The sequence below is a fragment of the Mustela erminea genome, chromosome 19, assembly GCF_009829155.1.
Source record: "Mustela erminea isolate mMusErm1 chromosome 19, mMusErm1.Pri, whole genome shotgun sequence".
Taxonomy (NCBI): domain Eukaryota; kingdom Metazoa; phylum Chordata; class Mammalia; order Carnivora; family Mustelidae; genus Mustela; species Mustela erminea.
In genome coordinates this window covers 157,215-171,960 of record NC_045632.1, presented here as the reverse complement: position 1 = coordinate 171,960, position 14,746 = coordinate 157,215, and the positions used below count along the sequence as shown (strand labels likewise).

Genomic DNA, 14,746 nt, shown 5'->3' with positions numbered 1-14,746 from the left:
ATCGATAGGTATTGCAGTCAAGTCTGATGGGAGTATTGCGTTTGGCTTTGGCCTGGACACACTACTGAAAGTTCACTCTAGAGATTCCTCATGAGAAGTTCCAGCACAGCAGGGTTTCAAAATCTGTATGGAACGGTCTGTCACTATGCCTGCCAGGCTTAGTTAGAATAGATGCTAAGAAACCAAGTGTGCTTGCAGCTGCCTTCTTGCATCTAAGAAACCATCCCAAATCTGTTGAACTGAAATCCATCAGCCATGTGGACTGGCACACACTGCCACAACCGCCAGGCATTTCTGTGCCTCACAATGGGTCCCGTAAAGCTCTGAATCTGTTTAGTTCACAATCAGGTTTGGGGGCCTCACTTTGTAGGGTAGCAGTGTTTTTGGATTGGGAAAATCCTGTCAGAAATATACCCCAAATCGTCTCAGAATCCTCTAGAAGCTGGTTGTTAGAGGGTTTGCCCTTTAGGTCAGTAGCATAGTCTCTGGTTAGGAGTGAAGCATCTTCGATCTCCAAGGATAGGTTACATTCATATTGGGTGGTGATTAGTTGTTGGTTCTTTTATTTCTTTTTTTGAGTTCCAGGGTCCATGAGAGGCATGTCTTAGAAAGGAAAGACCAGAGGCTCATTTCAGCCAAATAGAGTTGTGAAGAAAGAAAGGAAGCAAGACTAACAGAGTCACTCACATAGAGTAGAAAAGACATTGAGGAGGTAGAGTATATGCATATCTCCAATGGGAGTTCCGTGTCATTGAAGTTACAGGGTAGAGGAATGAGAATGCATGTCAAAGGTGAACGAAGATTCAAGGAGAAGTAAGCAACCCTAGGATGGTCATGCAAAATGCAGTTGAAATAGGGTTTATGCAGATCTTCTGTTCGGTTATGGGAGCAGCAGAAACTTTATTTAGACTCCTGTCACTAGTTGCACATGGTGATTGACCTCTGGGCCATTTCCTGGCCCACATCCTCCTGATTGGGTCTGGAAAAGATATCATGGAACTCCCGGTAGCCAGTTGACCGTGCATGTATCATTTGAAGGTCTGCCAGCAGCAATGCTAAATCTTTAAGTTTCGGGATTCTGTGGTTTTGGCTTCTTTGAGCTCGTGCTCTATGCTGGAAGGGAGGGGCATGCTTTCAGTTTTGTGTGACATTGTGTCTTCCTGAGTGCGGGTCCTGAGACCTCAACTAAATGCTCTCCCTGTTTTTACAGGTGGTGCTTCGAACCTCAGGTGACTTGACCTCGTTGGCAGCATCCAACGTGTCTGGCCTCTGTCTCTCAGTGCAGATTCAAGTGCCAAATATACAGGAATGTGACCTCTGTCATCTCCCTGGTGCATGTATATCACAGTCGTAAGTTGTCATGGTTCTGAACCTCCCACCAGGGTTGAGGTTCAGGCCTTGACTTGGGTATCTTTTTTGCTGGCTTCTGTCTTTCTTATGGAGGGAACAATACCCTCTTCTTGTCGATTAAGTTGGAAATGTACCCTTACCCACATTGTTTAGAGTTTGCTGCTTGAGGAAGATGACTTAGTGGCACATATGGAGAAGGTTCTTCAAGTCCCTTCCCCACACAAAACTTCTGAACTCCTGGTTGCCTCTAGTAGCAGAATCCTGAGTTATTGCAGCCTGAACTTGTATAGACATTCTCTCGATGATCGACTTTATGTTTAATCTCTACGCATTTATTAGGGGAAGGTCTTCCAGGAGCTATGACTTTGACAGATGGCGGGGCCCTGTGGTTTTGGCCTCCTTGAGCCTGCACTCCCTACTGGGAGGGAGGGGCCTGCCTTCTGTCATGGGTGACTCCATGTATCCCCACGTGTGGGTCCTGAGACCTCGACTGAATGTTCTCCTTGTTTTTACAGGTGGTGCTTCGAGGCTCAGGGGACATGGCCTCCTGGGCAGCATCCAAAGCGTCTGGTCTCTGTCTCTTCAGTGCAGATGGAAGTGCATCACGTCCAGGAGTGTGACCACTGTCATCTCCCTGGTGCACATGCATAGCAGTGGTAAGTTGTCTTGCTTCTGAGACTCCAGCCTGGGTTGAGGTTCAGGCCTTGACCTGGTTGTCTTTCTTGCCGGCTTCTGTCTTTCTTCCAGAGGAAAAGATAGCTTCTTCTTGTCGATTAACTTGGAGATGTACCCTTAACCAGAAAGTCTAGAGTTGGCTGTGGGGGAAAATTACTTCTTGGCACATATGGAGAAGGTTCTGCAAGTTCCTGCCCTACATAAAACTTCTGAATTCCAGGTTGCCCCTGGTAGCAGAGTTCCGAGTTATTGCAGCCTGACTTAATAAAACACACGACTGACTTAATAAAAAATAAATTATTTTATATAAAATAAAACTTAATAAATAAACATTCTCTCGATGATCGATGTTCTGCCCACACTTGCTTTATTGGGCCATTCATCTAGAGCAAAGAATCCTGGGCCTCTTTACAAATGGATGTCTGATTGGACTTCAGCACATGTTCTCTCTCTCTCTCCCCTATTTCGTTTTTGGGGGGAGTGGGAGTTGTGGAGGATGAGAGAGATCCTTCAGCAGGCTCCCCATGCCTTCCATAGCCTGACTCAGGGCTCAATCCCATAACCCTGACATCATAACCTGAGCCAAAGCCAAACTTTGGTCCCTTAACTGAAAGAACCTCACAGGAATTCCTGGACAGGCTTTGTCTTTATGGAAGGGAGTGTAAGAACCCCCTCCTGTTCTAAAATCTTCCGAATCGGGGAGGATTTCCACGTCTGCAGTGGTCGTTCACCCTCTCAGGCTCAGAGATACGTCACTGTTCTTGGTGGTGGAGAAAAGCCATTGGTCCCCATGTTCTCATAGACGGGGAGGAAGCCCTCACTGCCTGATGCTGACCTGTCGAGGTTTTCCTGCCCTGGTCCCAACAGGTCTTCCAAAGAACACATTTGTAGAAGATGAAATTAATTTGCAAGCCCCCAAGTGGAGCAGTTGGGTAAGCATCTGCCCTTGGCTGAGGTCAGGATCCCTGGATCCTGGGGGATCAAGCCCTGTATTGGGCACCCTTCTCCATCTTCCTCGCTGCCCGACAGCAACTGTTCTTGCTCCCTTGCTAGCTCTGTCGCTCTTCAATAAGTGAAGTAAATAGAGCTATTTCTAAGCGTGTAATTAATTTGTAAATCCTTTGCACTTTGTGAGGACAATATGAGTAGAATGAAGGACACATGAGAGGTAGGTCACAAACCATGTGTTTGTTGAATCTTGTGGCCATTCATCCTTGCGATCTACCTACATGGATAGGTTCCTGTTTTCGTGAACATCCATCGATCGCCTTGTGTTCTGAGATTCTGAGTTTACCCTCGACTTGATGTTCTCATGGATCCCAGGCAGTGTTATTTCCTGACCCCACTTGCCTGTTCGGTGAGACTGGCCTTTATGCAAGTACTGCTGGATCAGAGCAGATGTGCTTGATTTCTAGCTATTGGTTACTAGCTATTGGAATAGCGCATTCCACATCCCTCAGAATGGGGCCCTGCTATATGTGTTTGCAGTGTCTGAGTTTGTATCTCAGAGTCACCCCGAGGAATTCCTTGGGAGGTAGTTGCCCAGTGATTCTCTGATGGGAGTGTCCAGGGAAGAATTTCCCCTCATTGCGTTGGGATCAGTGATTCATCGGTGTGAGGGTGTCGTTGCTGGCTAGGGAAGAAGGGATAGCTGATCCCATTCCTTTGCTCATCAGACCGGGAGGATTTTCTTGTGTGCGAATCCTCCCAGGTCCTTCCTGTGTTGGCTCCCTGAGGAATGGGATTCCCATATGGGATGTCCTCGGCATTCAGCCCCAGCGATGATGCAGGGGGTCCCAGGGGTGCCTGCACCTTCACTCCCGTGTGAGGGATGAAGCACACTCTGAGATGGTAGCGGGACCCTCAGGCCTGAGCCCCACCTGAAGCTTCTCCCACCAGGATACCGCGCTAGTGGCTCTCCCTGTGTGAGTTCTCTGGTGTTGGGAAAGGGCCCACTTCTGGCTGAAGGCTCTGCCTCAGTGACGGGAGACAAAGGGTTTGTACTGTGTGGTTTCTGTGGTGGTGGGCAAGGTGGGCACTCTGGGTACAGGCGGGGCCTCAGTGATGACAGACACAGGTTTCTCTGCTCTGAGTTGTCTGGTGCCTCCAAATGTGAGAGCTGTATCTAACGGCTCTTCCACGTTGACCACATTTGTCGGAGTTCCTGCCGTTGTGGATCCTCGGATGCTGGCTAAGGGTGTGGCTGGTCTAAATGCTTCCCCTGAAGATGACATTCAACCGGTTTCATTCTGTGGGAACGTGCCCATGGCCTCGAAGGGATGCATGTTGCTGCGAGCCCTTGTGCAACAATCCCAGCACATGGCTTCTACCCCATGTGAGGTCCTGGACATGAAGAAGAGCAGAGCTCTCTGAATGAAGGGTCTCCCACCTTCGTTACATCCCTGAGGTGCGTCTCCGGTGGTCTTGCTGTGTACAGAGCTGAGCAGTGCCCTGGGGTTGTTCCCTCTATGTGTGTCATGTCTCCATTCCTCAGATGGGTGAGTTCTCTCGTGTCTCCCGAAGTTAGAGCCCCGACTAAAGGCTATCCCACACTGGGCAGATGGGTGTGCTGTGATCAGGATGAACAAGCACTGATGTCCCTGGCATCAGGGACACATGGCCGAAGGCTCTTCCACATTGTCAACAAATACAAGGTTTGTCTTCCCAGGACAGAGCACACATGGAGTGAGGTGAGGGACGTGAGACCTCTCCATCCTGTGCCCCAGCATTGGCCGGGTTCCTGTGCAGTGTGAACCCTCTGCTAATGGCCAGAACAGAAGGGGCTGTGGCAGGATTGCACACTCATGTTCCTCCCTTCCTGATTCAAGGAATGTGTTCCGGCCCCTTCCTTCAGGAATGGTCGCTTCGTCTACCCCTGCAAGCCACTTGTAGTTGCGTGCCATGTTCCTTTCCAGAATTCAGATAGATCTTTCTACATGGTAGCCTCACACCCACGTCAACTGCTGATTATATTTTCGATGTTTCTGTTTCAAAGACTATATACCTGTGAGTCGTGTTGAAGCCAGTGGCTTTTCCAGACATTCAGGCGGTGGCTTGACTTGAGGCCCATTTCAGCCGAGAAATGAAACTCTTCAGGTTTCTGGTAGGACAGTCCATATGCTCAGGGTCTTGGATGACAGGAGATTGTGCGGAATGCTTAGCATAGCCCATGTCCAGCTGTAGTGTGCCAGGCCAGGGTTCATGACCCTGAAGCTTCCCGTTGACTTGCAGAGAAGCAGACCTTTGAGATGCCCCCGTGTGGGTATCCTTTCATTCTTTATAATAGGGAACGTATTGCCGTGAGCTCCTGGGTCTTGTACACACAGAATGAGTCCCAGAACACTAGGTGAAAAAGTACTGAAGTGCTATGTGGGGACTAACAGAACGGAACGAAAGAAGGAAAGAGGGCTAGGGAGGAAGGAATACAAAGAACAAAAAGATCATGCAGGGAAGGAAGGAGGGAGGGAGGGACGGCAGGCGGGCTTGAAAAAGGGAGAATAGAAACTGGTAGAGAGGCATTAGGGGAAAAAAGAATTTTGAAAGTTGTGAGACAAACATCTGAGAGTTAAGATTTGAGCTTGATGACAAAGGAAAAGGATGGAGTCTTGTACTCAGGAGCAGAAACCGGTTATAGGATGTTGGTGATGAGAACCTGTGGACCAGATAAACCTGCGAGACAAAGAAAGTGAGGGTGGGATGCTGGGGAGTTTCAGAAGGGCAACATCAACCACGTCAAGGACTGAAAGAGGGCCATGTGAGGGTTTGAGTGCAAGAATCACAGAAGGGTCCTGTCCTCAGAGGACACAGAATGTGCGGTGGGTTAGGTGGATGGAGCTGGAAGAGTTGACAGAAATGGGCCCGTGTTGCAGGGTTGTTTCCACAGGGGCCCTACAAGAGACAGAACTGATGTAGGAAAGACATTGGCGTTAAAGGCCGATGTTCAAGAAAGAAGTCTTGAGATAGCTTTGCTGGCAGAAGGTGATTTTTATTAAAGGATAGGGCCAGGACTTGTGGGTTGAAAACATAGCTTGCTGGGGTAGTGACTGGATGCTGACTCTCCGGGATGGCACTTGGGGAAATCAGGCAAAAGGGAGGTTTTGCAAGAATGTTGCAGGAGACCAAAGGACACCCTGGATACAGGAGGTTTTTTTCTCTTGTCAAGTGCAGGTCTTTTTCCTTCTAGGAAGGCATTACTAGAATGATGGTGGGGAATTTCCTGGAGGAATGTTACCTTCCTCCTCTCACAGGTCCTTCTCAAGGGATTGCAGGTTTGAAAGATATTCTGTCATATTGACATTTCCTTCAGCCTCAGCCTCCCTCAGTGTCATGGAGGAGAGGGAGATGTCGGGGCTTCAGGAAACGGAGTTATGGGTCTCTGGAAGTTAGCTAGCCTATTGACAAGCAAGGCTCTTCCTGGAAATCACTAGGACATTTGTAAACTGAGGCAGACTCAGGTCTTGCAGTGTTGATCTCTATTTGTGAAGAATAGGTTTTTGTTGTTGTTGTTGTTGTTGTTGTTGTTTTTTACTCTCCTTGGCTTTAGGGCAGCCAGAGTGCATGAGGAATGTCACCCATAACACATGTTGTGGAGGGGAGGTGTGGCGTGCCAGTTCCTGCTTTGTCCTCAGCCAGCCTTTTCCTCCCTCCTCGTGTCCTCCTGAATAGTTTAGACCCTTCAGACATTAAAGTTGTTGAAGGAGGACCGTCTCATCTTCTGTGTCTTCTTCCTGCTGAATAGGGGCATAGAGCTCTCCCTACCTACGGTACAGTACTGGTTATTTGGGGTTCTGTATGTGTAAGAGTTATGAATTGTAGAGACCACTGAGTGCTGGGGAGAACTTCTGGTTTGGATTTTCCTGAGTAGACAGGACCATCTATACTCTGGAAGTTACTGCAGTGAAGGATTTCTGGCAGCACCCAGGGAATATGTCAAGTCCTGGGCTCTTGTTTTTTGGGAGGTTTTTGATCACTGCTTCAATCTTATTACTAGATATCAGTCTATTCAGGTTGTCAGTTTCTTCCTGGTTCAATTTTGGAAGTTTATAGTTTTCCAGGAATGCATCCATTTCATCTAGGTTGCTTAACTTATTGGCATGTAACTGTTGATAATAATTTCTGATGATTGCTTCTAATTTCTTGGTGTTAGTTGTGATCTCTCCGTTTTCATTCATAATTTTATGAATTTGGGCTTTCTCTCTTTTCTTTTGGATTAGTTTGGCCGATGGTTTGTCTATCTTATTGATTCTTTCAAAAAACCAGCTTCTAGTTTCATTAATGAATTCTACTGTATCTCTAGTTTCTGTCTCATTGATCTCTGCTCTAACCTTGATTATTTCCCTTCTTTTGTGTGGAGTTGGATAATTTGTTGTTGATTCTCCAGTTCTTAAGATGTAGAGACAGCTGGTGTATTCTGGATTTTCCGTTTTTTTTTTTTTTTTCTTTTGAGGGAGGCTTGGATGGCTATGTATTTCCCCCTTAGGACTGCCTTTGCTGTATCCCATAGGTTTTGCACCGAAGTGTCTTCATTCTCATTGGTTTCCATAAATTTTTCAAGTTCGTTGACTTCCTGGTTGATCCAAATATTCTTAAGTGAGGTGGTCTTCAGCTTCCAGGTGTTGTAATTCCTTCCAAACTTTTCCTTGTGGTTGAGCTCCATTTTCAAAGCAATGTGATCTGAGAATATGCAAGGAATAATCTCAATTTTTTGGTATCAGTTGAGACCTGATTTGTGACCCACTATGTGGTCTATTCTGGAGAGGGTTCCATGTGCACTCGAGAAAAATTAATATTCTGTTGTTTTAAGGTGGAATGTTCTGTATATATCTATGAGATCCATCTGGTCCAATGTGTCATTCAATGATCTTGTTTCTTTATTGATATTCTGCTTGGATGATCTATTACTGACAGTGGCATGTTAAGATCTCCTACTGTTAATGTATTCATATCAATATGGGTCATTATCTTGATTAACAGTTTTCTTATATAATTGGCTGCTCCAATATTGGGGGCATGACTATTTACAATGGTTAGATCATCTTGATGGATAGTCCCTTTAAGAATGATGTAGTGTCCTTCTGTATCGCTGACTACAGTCTTTGGTTTAAAATCTAATTTATCTGATACGAGAATCACTACCCCAGCCTTCTTTTGAGGCCCAATGCCATGAAAGACGCTTCTCCATCCCTTTACTTTCAGTCTGGGTGTATCCTTAGGTACAAAATGGGTCTCTTGTAGACAACATATGGATGGGTCCTGTCATTTTATCCAATCTGCAACCCTGTATCATTTTATGGGCCCATTTTGGCCATTCACATTGAGAGTGATTATTGAGAGATACGTTTTTATTGACATCATGTTACCTGTGAAGATGTTGTTTCTATAAATTGTCTCCATATATTTCTGTTAATGATATTCTTAGGTTTTTTCCTCTTTTATAGAAACCCCCCCCTTAATATTTACTGTAGTGTCGGCTTGCTGGTTGCATACTCTTTTAAACCTTCCCGTTCTTGGAAGCTCTTTATCTCTCCATCCATTTTGAACGTCGGTCTTGCTGGATAAAGTGTTCTTGGCTGCATGTTCTTCTCATCTAGTGCCCTGAATACGTCTTGTCAGCCCTTTCTGGCTTGCCAGGTTTCTGTGGACAGGTCTGATATTATTCTGATGGGCCTTTCTCTGTACATAAGGAATTTCTTTGCCCCGGCTGCATTCAAGAGCTCCTGTCTACAATTATGATTCATCATTTTCACTATCAGGTGTCTTGAGGTCTTTCTGGATTCTATAATCTTGGGGGTAAACCTCTCTGCCTCTAGTACATGAATGCTTGTTCCATTCACGAGATTGGGAAATTTTTCATGGAGAATTTGTTCAACTATATCTTCTAGTCTTCTTTATTTCTTCTCCCCCTCAGGTTTTCCATTAATTCTGACGTTGGAACTTTTCATGGTGTCATTTATTTCCCTAATTCTGTTTTCTTGGCTTCTAATCTGTTTGTTCCAGGGTTCCTCCTGATCCCTTTTCTCTAACTGTTTGTCCTCTGGATCACTAATTCTATCTTCTGCCTCAGTTACCCCAGCTTTTAGAGAATTTAGATTAGATTGGAACTCATTGAGAACATTGTGAACATCATCCCTGGTGTCTTTCACTTCTGCTCTAATCAATTCCATTTTGTCATCAAAGGCTTTTTCCAACCTAACTATTGCTTAGATAATTGTTAGCATGAATTCCCTTTCTGATATACTGTCTATGTCCATATCCAATAGCTCTGATGCAGAAGGCCCAGTCTCTGAATTTTTCTTCTGTTGGGCATTCCTCCTCCTAGTCATTCTGATGAGAGATGGCTGAACGAATGTGTAACTGAATGTATTGACCGTGGTGCAGGCAAGGTGCACCCTGGAACGCTTCTGAGCAATAAAGAGTCTCCATCAAAAAGAAAGAAAAAAGAAAAAAAGAGAGAAAGGAAAGAAAGAAGAAATATAAAATAAAGGAGAAGGCCCAGCCCAAATGGGCCCCAAGGTAAGATTTATGAAGTATGCAAACATAAGCAAACAAAAAGACCAACAAAAGTAGATGACAAGAGAAAAAAAATAAATTAAAAAAAAAGAACCTCATCAAAAAACCCCCCAAGTATAAGATTTATATACTACCAGGACAAAAACAAATACATAGAAACACTGACAGAAGAAAAAGATGGGAGAATGGTTATAAATTCTCAGTGTAGGCAAGGAAGCTCATTTCGATTCTTCCTGGATGTCTTGATATCTTTGTTAAAGGACTTAACTTTATTAAGATAAAGGGGGATTAAAACTGGTTTACCTATAGGGTAGCATAGATTGGGTAAAGGGAATTACCTTGAAGCTTACCTCTATATAAATATTTTAAAAAATAATAAAATAAAATAAAATGAAAATTAAAAATAGAAAATCAAAAGAAAAACACAGGTATATGTATCAAAAAGTTCAGGTTAAAATGTTATTATGGAATTTGATGTACTGAACATCTCATTGTGATGGTAAATAGGTTAAAAAGTTATAGACATATAAAAAAATGAAAAGAACCAGAATAGTGGGAACAAATTAAAAGTTGTATCTATGAAGTAGCAGTGGTTATTCTTTTGTCTATTTTTGGGGGGAGGGGGTGCCTTTTTGGGGGAGGGGCCTGCCGCGTGGGTTTTCAGTCAGTGATGTTCCTAGAGTTATGTCCCCCTGCCCCCATCAAGGGGGTGGGCTCTGAGGAAACCAGATTTTCAGGCTTTTGTTCTCTGTAGGTTTTTTTGTTCGTTCATTTGTCTTCTCTCCCCTTGGTGGCTCTTGATGGTTTTTGGAGGTTTAGAGGAAAGCAAACTGAACCCAAACCTCCTTTTCAGAGAGAAGGCTCAGTCTTTTCCCCTCTGGGTGCTCCAGAGCACATAAATTCCCCCTCAGCTGCTGGCAGATCACGTTCCCAGTCATGGTCTCTGGGGTCAGAGGAACTCCCCTTGTACCCAAAACCATGAGAAATACTAGCCGCAGCTGTCTGGGCAGTTCCAGGCTGCCAGAGAGGTCCCAAGCAGGGACAGCGCACTGAGATTTTCACACTGGCCAGGCTGGGAGTGCTCAGACTCTCCAGGGTCTGAGAGAGCACTGGCTGTTACCAGCCCACACCTCTCTCAGGGGAGGTGTAGGGGGCGACTTAGACTCTGGTCGTGTGGCACGAGCATGGAGAGTGCAAAAGGTTGTGGTTCTGCCTGCTGGCTGGCGGGGCTCCCTCACCCTCATGGGCGCTGCCACCCAGGCACCTTCAGGCTCCCAGTGGCTCCAGGACCAAGACATGGCTTCTTTGCTGCACTCTGTCTGGCTCAGCGCCCACGGTGGCATCTTGGGTTGGCGGGCTTAAGCCCCTGTCCCTATCTGCCTGATTCCCCCAATTTCCCCCTATGATCTTTGCTCTTTTTAAGTGCTTTCAACCAGACTCCAAGTCAATGCTGGTCCCCAATCACAGGGCACTCTCGTATTGGGGTATTACTTTCCAATGGGTGGCTTCTGGTGGCTCTCTCCCCTTTTGTTTATCTTCTGATATCAGTCTGATGTTCCCACTCCACTTTACCTGCCCACTTGTGTCTTCTGCCCCCATAGAGATCCAGATGTGTATAATTCTGATCTCAGGCTGATTTCATGGGCGATCAGAGTTCTTTGGTATGCTTATCGGCTCACTTTAGGGGACAGTTTGAAATGGTGGCACCTCCTACTTCTCCGCCATCTTGTCTCCCCTAGAATTGTCTAGTTGTATATTTTTAAAGAGCTAGTGCAAAGAGTGATTTTTTTTTTACATTTTTTCACCTTTTTTTTTTACATTTATATTTTAGCTTTATTTACATTCAAGTTAGCCAACATACACTGTATTGTTAATTAGGGGGTAGAATTTAGTGATTCATGAGGTCTATATAGCACCCAGTGTTCATGACATCAAGGTCCCTCCTTAATGCCCATCAGCCAATTACCCCATCCCCCAACCCACTTCCCCTTCAGCAACCCTCAGTATATACCCTATTTAGTTAAGGGTCTCTCACGGTTTGTCTTTCTCTCTGTTTAGCCTGCTTTATTTTTCTTTCCCTTCCCCTATATTCATCAGTTTTGTATATTAAATTCCACATAGGAGTGAAATATTACGGTATTTGCCTTTCTCTAAGTGCCTTATTTCACTTAGCATAATATCCTCCAATTCCATCCACACTGTTGCAAGGGAAAATATTTCCATTTTTTGTTTGTTTGTTTTTTGGTTTTTTTTTTTGTTGTTGTTGTTGGCTGAGTAATATTCCATTGAGTATGTATACCAAGTCTTCTTGATTCATTCATCAGTGAATGGACATCAAGGCTCTTTCCATAGTTTGGCTTTTGTGGACATTGCTGGAGTAACACTGGGGGCATGTGCCTCTTCTAATCACTATATTTTTACCCTCTATAAATACCTTGTACTGAACTGCTGGCTCATAGTGTAGTTCTATTTTTATCTTTCTGAGGAACCTCTGTACTAATCCCAGAGTGGCTGCACCAGTTTACATTCCCACCAGCAGTGTAAGAGGTTTCCCCTTTCTCTGCATCCTTACTAACAGCTTCTTTCCTGAGCTCTTCATTTGAGCAATCTGATTGGTGTGGGGTGGTATCTCATGATGGTTTTGATCTGTGTTACTCTGATGAAGAGTGATGTTGAGGATTTTTTTTTCATGTGTCTGTAAGCCATTTATGTGTTCTTTGCAGATTTGTCTGTTCATTTCTTCTGGCAATTTCTTGATTGGACTTTTTTGGGGGTTGATAATTGAGTTTGATGAGTTCTTCTTAGATTTTGGAGACTACACCTTTATTTATAGGTCAGTTGCAAATGTCTTCTTCCATTCTGTATTCTGCCTTTCAGTTTTTTTGATTGTTTCTTTTGCTGTGCAAAAGCTTTTTTTTCCTGATGAAGTCCCAATGATTCATGTTGGGTTTTGTTTCCCTTCCCTCCGGCAAGAAGCTATATTGGCCAAGGTCAAAGACGTTGTTGCTTGTGTTTTACTCTAGGATTTTGATGGATTCCTTCCTCCCAGTTAGGTCTTTCATCCTTTTTGAGTTTGTTTTCATGTATGGTGTAAGAAAGTGGTCTTGTTCATGCTTCTGTCTGTGGCTGTCCAATTTTCACAACATCATTTGTTGAAGAGACTGTCTTTTTTTCCCCCACTGGATATTCATTCCCCTTTGTCAATGACTGGGAGACTGTAGAGTTGAGGGTCCATTCCTGGTTCTTCCAATATGCTCCATGGATATAGGTGTCTGGTTTTGTGTGAGTACCGTACTGTCCTGGTAACTACAGCTTTGAAATACAGCTTGAAGTCTGGAATTGTGAAGACTCCCATTTTCATTCTCCTTGTCAACATTCCATTGGCCTCTTGGATTGTTTTTGGTTTTACACAAATTTTAGGATTGTTTGTTACAGCTCTCTGAAAGATGTTGAGGGTATTTTGATAGAGATTGCATTGAATGTGTAAATTTTTTTTTGCATAACATAGATACTTTAATAACATTTGTTCTTTTAATCCATGAGCATAGAATATTTTTCCATTCCTTGGTGTCTCCCTCAAATTCTCTTATAAGAGTTCAATAATTTTCAGAATACATTTTTTTTACCTCTTTGGTCAGGGTCAATCCTGGGTATCATATGTTTTTTTCATGAAATTGTAAATGGAATCAATTCCTTGATTTCTCTTTTTTCTGGCTCATGATTAGTGTACAGATATGCAACTGACTTCTGCAAGTTGGTTTTATATCCTGGGACTTGCTGAATTGCTTTATAGGTTTTTTAGCAATTTTTGGGTGGAGTCTTTTGGATTTTCTACATAGAATAGCTTGTCAACTGCAAAGAGGAAGAAAATTGACTTCTTTATTGCCACTTTGGGTGCATTTATTTATTTTTGTTCTCTGATTGCTTAGGGTAGGATTTCCAGTACTATGTTTCACAGTAGTGGTGAGAGTGGACATCCCTGTTGTGTTACTGACCGTAGGGGAAAAAAAAATCCCACATTTATTCTAATGAGGATGGTATTTGCATGGTCTTTCATGATATTGAAGCATTTTCTTCTTTCTCTACATGGAAGGTTGTTTTTAATCAAGAAAATGTACTGTATTTTGTCAAATGTTTTCTCTGTATCTGTTGAGGGGCCATACGGTTCTTATGTTGTATCACACTGGTTGATTTACAGATTGGAACCACCCCTCCGTCCCAGGAACAAATCCCCCTTGGCTGTTGTGAATAATCTGTTGAATGTACTTTTAGATCTTGTTAACTATTTTATTTCTCTTTTTTTTAAATCATTTTATGAATTTAATCATAGCAACCACAAATGTGTTTTAACAGTAGTCATAAAATCAACATCACCACATATACTAAGGACAAGACACCATTTTGGCAATCAAAAATACCATATATTAAAATTGGATTCAGGGTGCCTGGGTGGTTCAGTGGGTTAAGCCACTGCCTTCGGCTCAGGTCGTGATCTCGGGGTCCTGGGATCCAGTCCCGCATCGGGCTCTCTGCTCTGCAGGGAGCCTGCTTCCTCTTCCTCTCTCTCTGCCTGCCTCTCTGCCTACTTATGATCTCTCTCTTTGTCAAATAAATAAATTTTAAAAATAAATAAAGAAAGAAAGAAAATTAGATTCATTGGAAAAACCTCAAGACTTGCTAAGACACCATCTACACCAGAGAAAGCAAGCAAGAATGCTTTTAATACATTCAGATTTATAAACAGCAGCTTGATGAATCCCACTTCCAAAGTCAATTATTTGGCAACATTTGAACAATATTTTCTAAACAGCCCAGCAGCTCATTTATCTGTAGGGCAATTTGGCCCTTTAAAACAAAACTTCTAAAATAATCTGCATAATTGTGAATGAAACACGTCAAGGACTTGAGTTACCCTCTCAGCAACATTAATCAAGCCACCTAATCCTGGAGTATTAGCTCTCGAGAGGGCCAGGGAGCCTAGCAGTGGGGCTGGAAGACCGGCGGGAACAGTACAGAGTCGCTGCGTGGCTTATGCTGGGGGAGTCGGGACCCGCCCCAAGCTGCAAGCAACCTCCCCACTCGCAATCGTCCATTGAGGCAAACGGGACCAGGTGGTAGAATAAAGAAAGTATAATGACAACCACCAGGATTGACTATTTTCTTGGGGAACAGGTTTCCATATATGTTCATCAGGGATATTGGTCTGAAATTC

The 14,746-nt window shown here is 43.9% G+C and overlaps 1 protein-coding gene across 2 annotated transcripts in view; it reads left to right on the top strand.

Annotated features, from left to right (window-relative positions):
* The first annotated feature begins 1,284 nt into the window (after positions 1–1,284).
* Positions 1,285–14,746, top strand: part of LOC116579663 (spermatogenesis-associated protein 31E1-like) — a 104,186-nt gene continuing 90,724 nt past the window's right edge. Inside the window, exon 1 of one of the 2 annotated variants that reach the window (XM_032325236.1) lies at positions 1,285–1,350. The gene's annotated coding sequence lies outside the window, so the exon portion shown is untranslated. The remainder of the gene's footprint in view (positions 1,351–14,746) is intronic. The other variant, XM_032325234.1, reaches the window with a different exon arrangement.